Genomic DNA, 14,921 nt, shown 5'->3' with positions numbered 1-14,921 from the left:
GAAAGAAAGGAAGAAAGAAAGATACTCCCCCTCAACCTTTTTTTACTTTCTCTGCCTCTACCATTTCATGAAGAGTTGTCAATACATTTTCATGCAAGTCATTGTCATTATAATCAGAAATAAAGCATGGATGCCTTCTCTAATCATAATTATTAAGCAGTGTTTGCAATTTCCTTAAAAAATGCAATAAGAAAATTAAATCCTCAAGATAAACATGAGAAAAAAGGACATAAAATGTGTTATGATGATATACCTAGAAAACCCAAGAAAATTGGTAAGGTAATAGTAATAAGATAAATGTAATAAAATTAGTACTTTTTTTTCCTATACTAGCAGTCACCCAGCTAGAAATAGAAACAGGAAAAAAGTGTTCACAATAGTGAAAAACACTATGAAACACTTAAGCATAAACAGTAAAACACTAAGAAGGGCTCAGAAAAGGCAAATCTAAATATAAAATATTTTCTCTATTTTTTTTTTTTAAAGATTTTATTTATTTATGAGAGAGAGAGAGGGGGAGAGAGCAAGCACAGGCAGACAGAATGGCAGGCAGAGGCAGAGGGTGAAGCAGGCTCCCTGCCGAACAAGGAGCCCGATGTGGGACTCGATCCCATGACGCTGGGATCATGACCTGAGCCGAAGGCAGCTGCTTAACCAACTGAGCCACCCAGGCGTCCCTATTTTCTCTATTTTGATAGATTTTGTGTAGTGGCTGCTTGGAACTGGGGTTGGTAATGGGAATGACTGTAAATGGGCTTAAGTTTTCTTTTGGAGGTAGTGGAAATTTTCTAAAATTAAATTGCATGATTAAATTGCACAACTCCTTAAATAATGATCAGTGAATTGTATAAAGTGGATGAATTCCATTGTATGTAAATTACACCTCAATACAGCTTCACAGGGGCGCCTGGGGGGCTCAGTCAGTTTAAGCATCTACCTTCAAGCTCAGGTCATGATTCCAGGGTCCTGGGATCCAGCATCCCCAATGAGCTGCCACATCAGGTTCCCTGCTTAGTGGGGAGCCTGCTTCTTCCTCTTCTGTTCCCTCTGCTTGTGTTCTCTGTCAAATATGTAAAATCTTAAAAAAATACATACATAGCATTCTCACACACAAACACACACACACTCACAGTACATAAAATAGGATCTAAACAAAATGAAATATATTCTTAGATGGGAAAAGCTAATATCATAAAATGTGAATTTTCCCAAGATTAATATATAAATGTAATACAGATCTTATTAGAGTTCTTAATGTATTTATTTTGAAATGGATAATAATGGAATTGAAGAGAGTCAAGAAAATTATGAAAAGGAATACTGTGGGATAGGGAAAGGACTATCCTAGGAATATTAAAAGATGCTATATGCAATTACTATAATTAAAACTATGGTGTCAGCATATGATTAGACAAATGAATGAAAGGAGCAGAATAAGATGCTTGGTAGCGATTTCAATTAAATCTAACAAAAGTGATACTTCAATTCAGTGAAGATGAAATGATTTACTTAATAGATGGGGTGGCTTCAGTGGCAATTTGTCTGGAAGAAAATTAAGACAGCCCCCTACCTTCCAGCATGTAATCTGTAATCCATCTGGAATTTATTTAAATTTAAAATATAAAGCAATAAAAATATTAGAAGTAAGCCCAGGAAACGACATGCACAATTCAGGAGTGGGGGAGCCCTTTTAACTCGGTCTGGAAACCCAAAAGTCATAAAAGAAGGATCACATTTCTGGCTTTACACACATTAAAAATTTGGTAAAGTAAATGATACCACAGAAATAGAAAAAGTCAATAGAGAAACAATAAATATCCTGAGAAAACATGCAGGGCTTGTGACAGCAATGAATGCTAACAAACTGATAGGAAAAATACAACCAAGAGAAAGATGGGCTCACAATATCACTAAGTGCTACAGAGAAGAGCACATCAGAATGACCTACAACATAGGAAAAGATGTCCAACCTTGCCACTGATCAAGAAGATGCAAATAAAGTCACAACGAGGTGTCCTTCCACATCCATCAGGCTGGCAACAATTCCAGGGTGACATCTGACCTTGGCAGGACTGGTGGGGGCAGGGGGGAGAAGGGTGTTGCTAATGAAATGCTAATGAAAACATGAATTATCCAAGGCTTTTAGAGAAGAGTCTGAAAAGTTCTCTATTAAAATTTTAAAAAGCTCTCTGACTTGGCCATTCCATTCCCAGGACTCTATCCATCAGAATAGAAGTAAGAGAACATAAGGAGATGGGTAGAGAGAGGTCCATGGCAGCAATGTGGGTAGGACAAGAAGCCGCCAAAAACCTGGACACAAACTGAATGCCCATCAATGGGGGGAGGGGGCAGTGAATGTTACTATCTAAAGGAAGACTACTCTTCCACTCACAACATTTCTTCTTCTTTTTTTTTTTAATAAGATTTATTTATTTTTTTATTTAGAGAACACGAGTTGGGGGGGCACACACAGAGGGAGAGGAAGAGAGAGAGAATCTCAAGCAGATTCCACACTGACCGTAGAGCTGAATGTGGGTCTCGATCTCATGAGCCTGAGATGATGACCTGAGCTGAAATCAAGAGTCAGATGCTCAACCAACTGAGCCACTCCGGTGCCCCTCCCACAGCACTTCGGAGTCTAACCACCGGGAGTTAGGGCAGAAGCCCCCTCTCCCCCCTCCCCCGCTGAGGGCTCAGTCCCTGCTGAGACTGCTGTCCCCACTGCAGAGGCCAGTTGTCTGGACCAGGCTGTCACCTGTACTTCTGACCACCTGACTATAAATCGGGTGTTCCCATCCCTTCATCCTCAAGGTTGAAAACCTGCTAGAACAGCTCACAAAGCTCAGAGAAGCACTTCATTTACTATGACTGGAAAAAGTCAGGAGCATCCAACCAGAAGAGATGCATGGGGGCCAGGAAAGGACAGAGCACGAGCATCCATGCCCTCCCTCGGGGCACCACCCACCCAGCATCCAATCTGGAAGTTCTCCAAACGCCTCTGTTTGGGTTTTTATGGGGATTCCACTACATAAAGACAGGATTGGTTCATTCATTGGCCATTGGTGATGAACTCAATCTCCAGCTCTTCTCCCCCTCCCAGGAGGAGGGGTAGGGGATGCAGGCTGAAAGTTCCAACCCTCTAATCACCTTGCTGGTTCTCATGGCAACCAGCTCCCATTCTCCACCACAGTCGCCTGATTTGCATAACTCAGGTTTGGGGAAGGGGGCTTATTATGAATAACAAAAGATGCTCCTTTCACCCTTGTCACCCAGGAAGTTATAAGGGCTTTAGGAGCTCCAGGGCAGGAACTGGGGATGAAGACTAAATACAGATTTCCTATGATATCACGAGATCATATCATCCATGCCTTAACTATCATGTGACTCTAAAAAAGTCAGATCAATACCAATTGCCTTAAAGCTTCTTCCATGGGTGGTGCGCCGAGGGAGGCCCAGTGGGTTCAGTGTCCAACTCTTGGTTTTGTCTCTTGGTTTCGTCTCTTGGTTTTAGCTTAGCTCTTGATCTCAGGGTCCTAGGACTGAGCCCAGTGTCAGGCTCCACACCCAGTGCAGTGCCTGTTCCCTCTGCCCCCACCCTGCTTGCGCTCTCTCTCAAATAAATAAATAAATAAAATTGAAACAAAACAAAACAAACCCAAAACCCTCTCCCAGGGGTGTGTGGCTGGCTCAGTCAGTAGAGCATGTGACTCTTGATCTTGGGGTTTTAAGAGATTACTTCAAAATCAAGTCTTTAAAAGAAAAAAAAAAAAAAAAACTTCTTCCAAGTTGTAATGTTAAGACAAGTCTTAGAGGTAATATAATTTACCAAACTGGAACTCCAATGCATGTACTCATACACCCACATCCACAGACACAGACATAATAGGATCCCATTTTGATAAAATGTACAAGGACAAAAAATATCTTTGTATCTTATTAATACACAATAATGTGTAGGGAGCAAAGTACAGGTGAAAATACCCATTTTTTTATACCGATTACGAGAGGGTGAAAGGTGGCATTTAGTTGAAGAGGTTGGAAAAGAGTAGGGGGAAGAGTATTAAAATAAAAAAAAGAAGAAAGAAAAAAATGTCAACAATTAAGACGGGATGTGTGTGTGCGTGATGAAGACAGTCCCCAAAAACGTTAACGGCGGCTGTCTTAAGGTGGTGGGACTTCAGGTGACTTTTACTTTATTTCACTTACATTTAATTATTGTTTAAATTTTTCACGGTGAATATGTATTATTTAGAAAACCAAGGGGAGAAGAAAGCAATAAAACCACCGTCACTGAAGCGGAACCTACCTATCTGACCTTCAAGGCTGGTCAAATGTACAGAGCCCCTGTTCTGTGCCCTGCACTGTACCAGACCCTTCATGTCTAAGCCTCGCAGCCACACCGCAAGGACTCAGGACAAAGGGGCTCGGCAAGGCTGGGAGGCTTGCTTGGTATCACGTAGATCATCAGCACGTCTGGAAGGTAAGATCCGCACCCAGATTTAACTCCCAGATGTTCTGTTACCCTCCTCTGCACTGCGTTCACAGTGTGGGCTCTGCGGGTCACAGGACATCTACTTTGAGTCTGGCCAACGCATGTGCCAACCCCTCACCCTCTAGCTCCTGTCCTCAAGGGCAGCTGCAACATGGGCACAGCAGAATTTCTGCCTCTGAGAGTCTCAAGTCTAGCTCCGTGTTAGCCTGGGGCTGCTGGAGGGGCCAGGACTGGGCAATCCAGATATTTCCATGTGAACAGCCGGGTTCCTACTGGGCACAAGGCCCTGTCCATATTCACTACTACTTAAGAGTTAAAAACACAAACAGAGAAGCCCCGAGCTATGTTTTCCAGGCTCTTGAAGTTCTCTTTGCCCACAGGGTTTTTCGGCATGGGCCATACTCAGTACTTTAAATGCTCTTTTTCTTTTTTTTAAAGTAGGCTCACGCCCCACCTGGGGCGACTCTGAGATCACAAGTCTCATGCTCTACTGACTGAGCCAGCCCGGCGCCCCCAACCTTAAATTCTTATATAAGGAAATACTCAAGATTACTCCAAGCTCACCATAAACTTAAAAAGAAAAACATAAACCTATTTACACATCTCAGCTGAGAACAGAGGATTCCACAATTGGGAGGAAAGAGCGTATTTTCCGTGCCATGTACTGACTATTTGGAGCATGAAAGACATACACAAAAGGTGGTCAAAGAAAGGAGGAACAAGAGACTGGCCTTTTAACCCAACCTTAAGAGGAGAAAAGGCGTTGCATTTATTCACATGATTTTCTTCCTTTACAAACACGCATATTAAGCGTAATATATTTTCAACCTTATCATTGTATTGTCACTGGTTTTCATTAGGAAAGAAAAATCGCTGAGGGTGGTCCGGAGGCCCAGGGAACTGGTCAGACTGTGTAAACTCAGGCAGATAAAGGCCTCATTTTCTACCCTCTGGGCCCCCTCTTTGTCACTCCCCTGAGCACACAGGGCCCCAGAGGGGAAGAGCCGGTAAGGGACAGAAGTGTGGGGGTAGGGATGTGCTCAGTTGCCCAAACAACCTTCAGTCTGCCCCTCCCCCTGCTGCCCAAGCCTCCCCTGGGATACCGGCCATACACATCCCCTCCACCTCCTTGGCCCCAACCTCTTCCCCAAATCCTGCGCCAACACCTTGTCAGAAAAGGCCTTTGATGTATCCTAACAGCCTGATCACTCTCTCAGCCCGAGGGTGACGTTAGCTACACTCTGCCACTTCCGCAGACAGTACACAATCTGCAAGGCCAGGTCTCCCTCCATTTTTTTCTTCCCACAGTACTTAGCATGATGCCTGCTGAGCGGCAGAGGCACAGAGAACGTTCATCTTCCCCTTTAACCATCTACCCAAATAATCCAACTTTGGGATTTTAATCTGCTCTAGACAGAAAGATCTCAATGAGGTCAGAATTATCTAGGCCTGCTCTTTCAGACCAGGGCCCAAAGAGAGCAGCATGAGTGAGCCCCAGGGCCCACAGGGCACCTCTTCCCGGAGTGCTTTGGTGGGACTGAACGTTTTAACACTATGTAATTTCCAAAAATCTTTATAACTTCATGTCAACACAAGGAAAGGGTATATTTTGAATTAAGAGTGTAGACACTGCATCCATTTTTCTTCAGATTAAAAAATGAGCAGTCATGAAAAGGCCATACATGATTCCATTCATTTGAAACTTCTGGAACAGGCAAATCTGTAGAAAGTGGATTAGTGGCTGCCAGGAGCCGGGGGTTGGAGGGAATGGGGAGCGACTGCTAATGCGTAAGGGGTCCTTTCTGGGGCGATGAAAAGGTTCTAAGGTTAGAGCATGGTGAGAATACAACTCTGTGAATACACTAAAAACCGCTGCATTGTATCCTTCCCAGGTGTGAACTTTATAGCATGTAAATTCTACCTCAATAAAGCTGTCAATAAGGCTTCAAAGATTTCAAACTTGCATCCGAGAGCTGCAGGCTAAGCCCACAGGACAAGCTTTAAGAAGCAGTAATAGGGGAAGAATGGAAGTTCCAGGCTGGTCTGCAAGTCAAGAAACAGGTTCCCAGGAGGCCATCTAGAGTACAGATGTCAAGAATGTCCCCACGGCTCCTGATCAACAGCTGGAACTGAACCAGTGTCAACCAGGACAGGGAAGATATCAAAGGTGCAGAGCCTGATTCTGGAAGCCGATCTGTAGCCTGTGTCAGAGCTGTGGCTTTCCAGAGCTGAGAACCAAAGGGGTGTGGGATGGGCCAAGGGCAATGCAGGTGGCTGGCTTGGTGTGAATGTAAAGGGACATTCAGGTGACATGTGGGAATCTGCCTTGAGCTCCCTCAGGTTGTTGACAGCATTCATTTCCTTATGGTTGCAGGCTTTCAGGTAAAGGCCACTCTAAGCTCCGAGAGGTCACCTAATTTCTTGCCAAGTGGGCTTCCCCAACAGATACACTTCATCAAGCGAGCAAAGAGAATCTCCAGAGTAAGTATGCTAACAAGACCGGTTCTTGTACATTACATAGTCATGGCAATGACATCATCACCTTTGCCATCTTCTATTGGTTAAAAGCAAACTGTAGGAAGAGATTACACAGAGGTATGGACACCAGGAGTTGGGGATCCTGGAAAGGGACACACCAAGAGTCTATCTTCACAGTCCTTACAGAGAAAACGTCCCAACAAGTAACCAAAACATTAAGCAGAATGGAATGAACTCTACGGGATGATTTGGGGGCTTCTTAATCTGTCATTTGCGACCAAAGAGGGCAAAAGTCACCAGATGCTTTCTCTGCACTGAAATAGCTCATTGGAAGTTAAACTGCCCTGAGGTTCCTTCTCTGTGAAATGATGAAATGCTGCCAAATTTCTTCTCAGCCCCATGTCCTATGATACCACCTGGCTCCTTGTAGGTGTTCAACAGCACCTGTTCCATAAAGGAAGGGATGAAGGAATGAGCACTCGCACACATGATGGTGGGAGGTTCATGAGGCCCAGTTAGAGCTTCTCATCTTCAACGTCCTAAGATTTATACCACATTTTCCTGAATAAAAATGATGGAAAGGGGAAATATTAGAAATGCTATGTGTTAATTGCAGGAATGGGTCATCCTCACTTCCTGGTCCCAGCACCTCTCTTTTTTGAAAGGGTTACACATTCTATCTCTTCAGTGGCTCGAAAGCCCTACTCTGCATGCTCGTGTCTTATTTTGGGGGGCTCCTCCACATGGGGGCCCATTCGAGAACAGAAGCCATGACCATGGGGCCAAGAACTAAACCTTTTTCATGTTTTCATGAGTCCCTAACAGGGTGAGCCAGAGCCAGAAAGGGCTGCCAAATTATTATTGTTTGAACAGGTAAAAAATAATGACAAATATTTAAGACCATATAAACAGTCCCCTCCTCTAGAGATCAGCACCATCATAGGTTTTTTTGCACAGACAATCTATACATATTTAAGCATCTATGTATCTATTTTGTTTGCACAAAAAGCAGCATGCATTAAATACTGCTCTGCCTGCTTTCTTTCCATCATGATATAAATTGGAGGTGGTTGTATATAAGAACAGAAATATCTGCCTTGTTTTCTTAATGGCTGCATAATACTTCTTTGTAAGGATGTATCAGAATGTATTTAACTAGCACTCCAATGATGGGAATCGAGGTTCGGTCTAATTTCTCGCTAGTACAAATAATGCCGTAATAATAGTCCTCTGTAGTTCTCATCCTGCACCTATGCTTGTAGATCTTTGGGATAAATTCCTAGAAGTGGTCTTGCCGGGTGAAAGGGTATGTGCTGTTTTAATTCTGCTGCATAGTGCCCAACCACAGCCAGCAGGTTTCAGCGGGTAAGCCATCATGGCACTCCCAGCAGAGACACAGCACGGCTGTCACAGATCATCAAAGCTGTCGGTCAGCATCTAGGCTCCATGTCCTCACTGTACACTGGAACACGACCATTTTGACCGGATTTCCTATGTGGCCTCTTGTACCTCTGCATCCATGATCACATCGGCCAGTCCGTTCATGTGACAAGCATAGAGCTTTGAGCATGCTTTTACATATCTCATAGCACTGAACCCCAGCACCTAGAGACTTCCAGCAGCTCTGCTTACTGAGTGCTCACCACGCACCCACCACACTCCAGGCACGTAGGCCCTAGTCCTCCTCACAAACACACGCTCTTCTAAATCACTAGAAAACTGGGGCGCCTCGGTGGCTCAGTGGGTTAAGCCTCTGCCTTCGGCTCAGGTCATGGTCTCAGGGTCCTGGGATCAAGGCCCGCATCGGGCTCTCTGCTCGGCAGGGAGCCTGCTTCCCCCCTCTCTCTCTGCCTGCCTCTCTGCCTACTTGTGATCTCTCTCTCTGTCAAATAAAAAAAAAAATAAATCACGAGGAAAATCGAGGCTCAGGAAGGTTGACTGTGCCTACCTCTCACCCCCAGAAAGCAGCAGAGCCGGGACTCAAACCCCCCTCTCTCCCAGGGGCGAGCTCCTTCCGGGAAATGGCTCTGAGCCTCGCGCGAACTCAGGAAATAACGCGAGATCAGAGGTCCGCGCTTCCTCTGGAATAACAGCCCAGGGCAGGTCAAGTCCCGTTGTCCCAGGTTAGTAAACCTCTCGCTTGCCCGGCTGCTCCAACATTCATTTCCGGTTCCTGGGTCTTTGCATTCCACTCCCAAACTAGAAAGTAATTTAGTATGGAGTGCTCCCTATAACTGTGTGATCGCTCCACGACTTGGAGACCATGTCCTGTCTTTTGCAGTAGCCAACTATGGGTGCTATTTGCTATTAAGAAACAGCAAAGTTCTATAGGATTTATTGATAAAAATCGGCTTTACTTGGGGTCCTTTGCCTCCCAAATTAGTACTGCAGTCCTGTTTTTTAATGACCGGTCATCTCAGACGATTTTATGCCTACATTTACACAAATTCTTTGATGACTAACTTGCTAAGACTGATCAGAAAGCAATTGGGGAACTTTGTGAAGTTGGTCCTTGAATCAAGGGACTTACATACGTTTATGCATTTGTCTTTAAGAGCAAACTATCAGATACTATGATTAAAATTGTATTATTAAGGGCGCCTGGGTGGCTCAGTTGGTTGAACGACTGCCTTCGGCTCAGGTCATGATCCTGGACTTCGAGGATCGAGTCCCGCCTCGGCCTACTAGCTCCTTGGGGAGTCTGCTTCTCCCTCTGATCAGCTCCTCTCTCCTACTCATTCTCACTCACTCAAATAAATAAATAAAATCTTTAGAAAAAACATTTTTTTTAAATTGTATTTTTAAAATGGCACACCAAAAACTCTAAGAGAATTTCAGTTCTGGGATGCCTGGGAGGCTCAGTTGGTTAAGCCGCTGCCTTCCGTTCAGGTCATGATCCCAGCGTCCTGGGATCTAGTCCCACATCAGGCTCCTTGCTCGGCAGGGAGCCTGTTTCTCCCTTTGCCTCTGCTGCCACCCTGCTAGCCTGTGCTCGCGCGCGCTCTCTCTCTCTGTCTAAATCTTAAAAAAAAAAAGAGAGATTTTCAATTCTCAAAAACATACCAGCTGGGTGATAAAATCATGTATGTGATTTCACAAAGATGTGTACAGTATTTAAAATAATAGAAAAGAATTGGACATAATCTAAATGTTTACCAATAAGTAAATGGTTAAATACAATAGTGTACCCAAGCGCCTGGGTGGCTCAGTTGGTTGAGGGTCTGCCTTTAGCTCGGGTCATGATCCCTGGCTCCTGGGATGAAGTTCCACATCTTGCTTCCTGCTCAGTGGAGAGCATGCATCTCCCTCTACCTCTGCCTGCCACTCCCCCTGCGTGTGCTCTCTCTGTCCATCAAATAAATAAATAAGATCTTAAAAAAATAATTAACACAATACTGAACCTTCAAATGGAATGGCAGGCAGCCATTTAAAAGTTTATATTTCTAAATTAGAAACATAAAAATGTTCTTTTTTAATGTCAAATGAAGAAACAATATGAAATAGTATCCATGTTGCTGTTACAGCTCGGTAAAAATTATGTGAACATATGGACAGAGGTTTGATGGAACTAGCAATCATTACACTAGCTTTATTAGCAAAATGGTCTATAGGTGATTTATAACTGATTAAATATTGGAGTATTATGCATTTTATTTATTTTAAAAGACTTTATTTATTTACTTATTTCTTTAAGAGAGCATGAGCAGTGGAGAGAGGCAGAGTCTGGAGAGGGAGAAGCAGGCTCCCTGCTGAACAGGAAGCCCCACGGGAGGCTTGATCCCAGGACCCTGAGATCATGACCTGAGCCAAAGGGAGATGCTTAATCAACTGAGCCTCCAGGTGCCCCAGAATATTATACATTTTTAAAGTACAAATTAAAATCCTGTACTATATCTAAGAGCTTTTTTTTTTTTTTTAAAGATTTTATTTATTTGACACAGATCACTAGTAGGCAGAGAGGCAGGCAGAGAGAGAAGGATGCAGGCTCCCCACTGAGCAGAGAGTCCGATGCGGGGCTCGATCCCAGTACGCTGGGATCATGACCTGAGCCGAAGGCAGAGGCTTTAACCCACTGAGCCACCCAGGCTTAAAGGACTCAGAGTCCAAGCAGTAAACCTAGGTTTTAAAGCAATGATAAATCTTGTCACATTCACTTGCTTGTATAAGGACCCATACAAACATGGTGGGTCACATCACAGGAAAAAAGTTTTTCTTAGGGACAACCTGGGCTCTGAATGGGTCCCATATGAAAAAAACCTGCGGAGTTAGGAATTCATGCCTGCCTTGTCCTGCTCCCTTGATGGTCCAGGCTTCATTATCATCATCCCGCATCACGCCTAAACTGCTGCCTGTGATCTACACTGACCATGCTTAACGCTGCCATCTCTCATGGATCTTTGTTGATGAGATGGGTTTGCCTTATCTCCACCACCTGAAGGCTACTGCTCTTTGTGCCTCATCTCTATTGGTTTTCAGTAGTTGCAGAGGCTTTTTTCTATTATAGTCCAGTTATAAAAATCATGTCCATTTAAAATCTTTCTAGAAACCCGCAAAAAAATAAATAAATAAAAAGGATATATGCTATAATTCTAATCCCCCAAATAAGAAATCTGAACTCTGTGATTCCAAGCTGCCGCCTTTTGAGAGATTTTTGTAAGCCACAGAAATTACACAATGCAAAATTACATGTATTTGACTAGATGTATTTGACTCGATACAAGAAATGCAAAGTAGTTAACAGAAAAAAAATCACTTGTTAATCTTGTTCAAGGCTGATAGGACGGCTCTGGAATGAACTTTGGACCCATGTTGCAATTATAACCTGATTCTCATCTTTTCCTTAAGGAACAGGAGTAAGGAAATTGCTATAGCAAGACTGGCTGAACCACAACCATTAGTTTAAAAATGTTCATTTCAGCTACTGTGGAATCAGACACAGCTTCAAGTTCTATTTTTTGCTGAAGAATAAGAATTGGAAACCAATCTCTGATCAAGCCACGACATGATGCCAGCCTCTTGGGCTTCTAAAAATGGTTTAATCACAGCAGTGCATCCCTAAGAGAGTCTTTTTAAAAAAAAATCTTTTTAAAAATTTTTTTAAGTCACCATTAATCTTACTTATTTGGCACAGTCTACTAAAAAATAACACATGCAGGGCACCTGGGTGGCTCAGTTGGTTGAGCAACTGCTGTCGAATTAGGTCATGATCCCGGAGTCCCAGGATCGAGTCCCACATTGGGCTCGCAGCTCCATGGGGAGTCTGCTTCTCCCTCTGACCTTCTCCCCTCTCATGTTCTCTCTCACGGTCTCTCTCTCTCAAATAAATAAATAAAATCTTAAAAAAAAAATAACATTTGCAAACCCTTGACCCAGTAATTCTACCCCTAAGGATATACCCAACAGAAACACACATATGTTCACGAACAAAACATGTACTGGAATATACACAACAGCACTACTCAGGATAGCCCCAAACTGGAAACGACCCAAACACCCATGAACAACATAAAGGGTAAAGGAAATATGGTACAATGCAACAATACGTAGCAATGAAAATGAGCAGATGAAATCCAACAAATGTAACATTGAGCAAAAGCAGCCGCTCACGAAAGACTATCCTCTATGATTCCATCTGTGAAAGTTCAAGAACAGGCAAGGCTTATCTATGCTGTAGATGTCTGGATGGTGATTGCTGACACTGGAGGAAGATCAGTGACTGGGAGGGGACTGAAGGGGGTTGCTCTGGGGGGGTGCCTGGCTGGCTCAGTAGGTGGAGCATATGACTCGATCTCGGGGTTGTAGATTTGAGCCCCATGTTGGGTGCAGAGATTGAAGGGGGGAGGAGGCGGCTTTGGGGTACTGGTAATCTGTTTCTTGTCTGGTGCTGATTACATGGATATGTTTAGTTGCAAAAATTCATTAAGTTACACATGTATGATTTGTATATTTTCTTTATTTCCATTATATTTCATTAAAGAGTTTAAAAATAAAAATATTTTTAAAATACACCCTCACCTATCCTCCCCATCCGCCGCAAAAGTCACCATCTTATGCATATGTATTGCTCACACACTTGGTAATAGGGCAACCTTAGAATAATCCAAGTAACTTCATTCAAGTTAAGTTTCACATGTGTTGGAAACAGAGCTTAAGAAACATTAAATGAAAAAAATCAGAGACTGTGTTTGAATTTTATGACAGAATGAACCTATCAATCTGCAAAGACAGAAATCTGGATGAAGTAGTAAAAATGAGAACGGAGAGGGCTTCTCCATTAATGGTGGGTCACGCCCTGCAGAGGGACAAAGTCAAGGACAGGACCAGACAAAAGCAGAGAGAATAAAGACCCAAAGCCTGAGAAATTAGAGGGAGCCCATGGTGGATTTGAAATCAACAAAGGGCTGCCTATCAATGGACACGGAGGGGACAGAAAGATGGTGTGGCTGAGTATGGGGCACTGCTGATGTGTGGGAGACACATTCACAGGGAACTAAGGCAGCGACAGACTTGAAAAACTTTGCTGAGCCGATGAGAATGCACAGGTGTTGGGTGTGGGGAGTGACACCCTGCTCAATGCTGAATGAATGCAGATACTCTTCTTTTCCCAAGAGAAGCTAGTCATTCATAGAACTTCAACTGCACTTGAGCCAAATAATTTTAAATGTAAATGGGTAGCCAGAGGTCTCAATGACTGAAAAGTCCTGTAAAATATCCTCAAAATCATCTAGTCATTTTATAAATATTACTGAATGCTTACTGTGAACAGTACTCTGTGCTGGAAGCTACATGAACCAAAAAACAGGTCCAAATATTATTTGAAACAAGGTGAGGAGAACCAATTTATAATGGAACAGCCCATTAAAAGTTCTTTCATTTACTGGAAACTGTACACCCACCAGGTAAGGTTCTTAGCTTGGAGTCATGTTCAAAAGCATAGGGGTTCCTGGGTAGCTCAGTCATTAAGCGTCTGCCTTTGGCTCAGGTCATGATCCCAGGATCCTGGGATCGAGCCCCACATCAGGCTCCCTGCTCAACAGGAAGCCTGCTTCTCCCTCTCCCACTCCCCCTGCTTGTGTTCCCTCTCTCCCTGTGTCTCTGTCAAATAAACAAATAAAATATTTTTTTAAAAAAATTTAAAAAAAAAGCATAGACTCTGTGATGGTTGTTTTTATGTCACGTTGGCTCAGCTATAATGCCCGGTTATTTGATCAAACACTCATCTATCGATGTTACTGGGAACATATTTTGTAGATGTGGTTAACATCTATAATCAGTTGACTTTAAGTAAAGGAGATTTTTCTTACTAATATGGGTGGGCCTCATACAATCAGTTGAAAGGCCTTGAGAGAAAAACTGAGGTTTTGCTGAAGAAGAAGAAATTCTGCCTTGAGATCTCAACATCAGGGGCGCCTGGATGGCTCAGTCAGTGAAGAGCCCAACTCTTGATTTCAGCTCAGGTCATGATCTCAGGTCGTGAGATGGAGCTCCACATCAGGCTCCGAGCTCAGTGTGGAACCTATTTAGGATTCTCTCTCTCCTTCTGCCCCTCCCCTCCTTCTTGAAAAAAAGACCTCAACATCAGCTCCTGGCTGAGAGTTTCCAGCTGGCTGGCCTACCATGTATATAACAGATTTGCCAGACTCCACAATCACATAGGCCTATCCTTACTGGTTCTGTTTCTCTGGAGAGCCCCGACTTACACACTCTAAGCAGACTCCCTGGGTTTGAAACTTGGCTCTGCCACTTCTCTAGCTGGGTCCTTTCTGCGCCTCTGTTATTTCAACTGTAAACTGGGGATAATAATAGCACTGAACTCATAGAAACTAGAACAACCCCTAACACGGAGTAAATGCTTTGAAAGTGTTTGTTAAATAAGTGATGCTGTGGTGCCGAGTTTATTTCTCAGCTGAAAAACCTGAGCTATTTTAATTCCCAACAAATTGCCATCAAC

At 43.4% G+C, this 14,921-nt stretch overlaps 1 protein-coding gene and 1 pseudogene across 3 annotated transcripts in view; both read right to left on the bottom strand.

The window, feature by feature from the left end:
- LOC309870608 (glucokinase regulatory protein-like) overlaps window positions 1–14,921 on the bottom strand; it is an 878,156-nt pseudogene that overhangs the window by 558,419 nt on the left and 304,816 nt on the right. The gene's annotated exons all lie outside the window — the stretch shown is intronic.
- DPYSL5 (dihydropyrimidinase like 5) overlaps window positions 1–14,921 on the bottom strand; it is a 93,757-nt gene that overhangs the window by 72,063 nt on the left and 6,773 nt on the right. Inside the window, exon 1 of one of the 2 annotated variants that reach the window (XM_082745121.1) lies at window positions 8,919–8,937. The exons of the other annotated variant lie outside the window; for it this stretch is intronic. The gene's annotated coding sequence lies outside the window, so the exon portion shown is untranslated. Of the gene's footprint in view, window positions 1–8,918; window positions 8,938–14,921 lie in introns of those variants that run through there. 2 annotated transcript variants of the gene reach the window in all.

Source organism: Mustela nivalis, assembly GCF_964662115.1.
Source record: "Mustela nivalis genome assembly, chromosome: 8".
Classification (NCBI taxonomy): Eukaryota; Metazoa; Chordata; class Mammalia; order Carnivora; family Mustelidae; genus Mustela; species Mustela nivalis.
The sequence above is the reverse complement of the archived record's forward strand: the minus strand, read 5'-3'. Positions and strand labels throughout refer to the sequence as shown.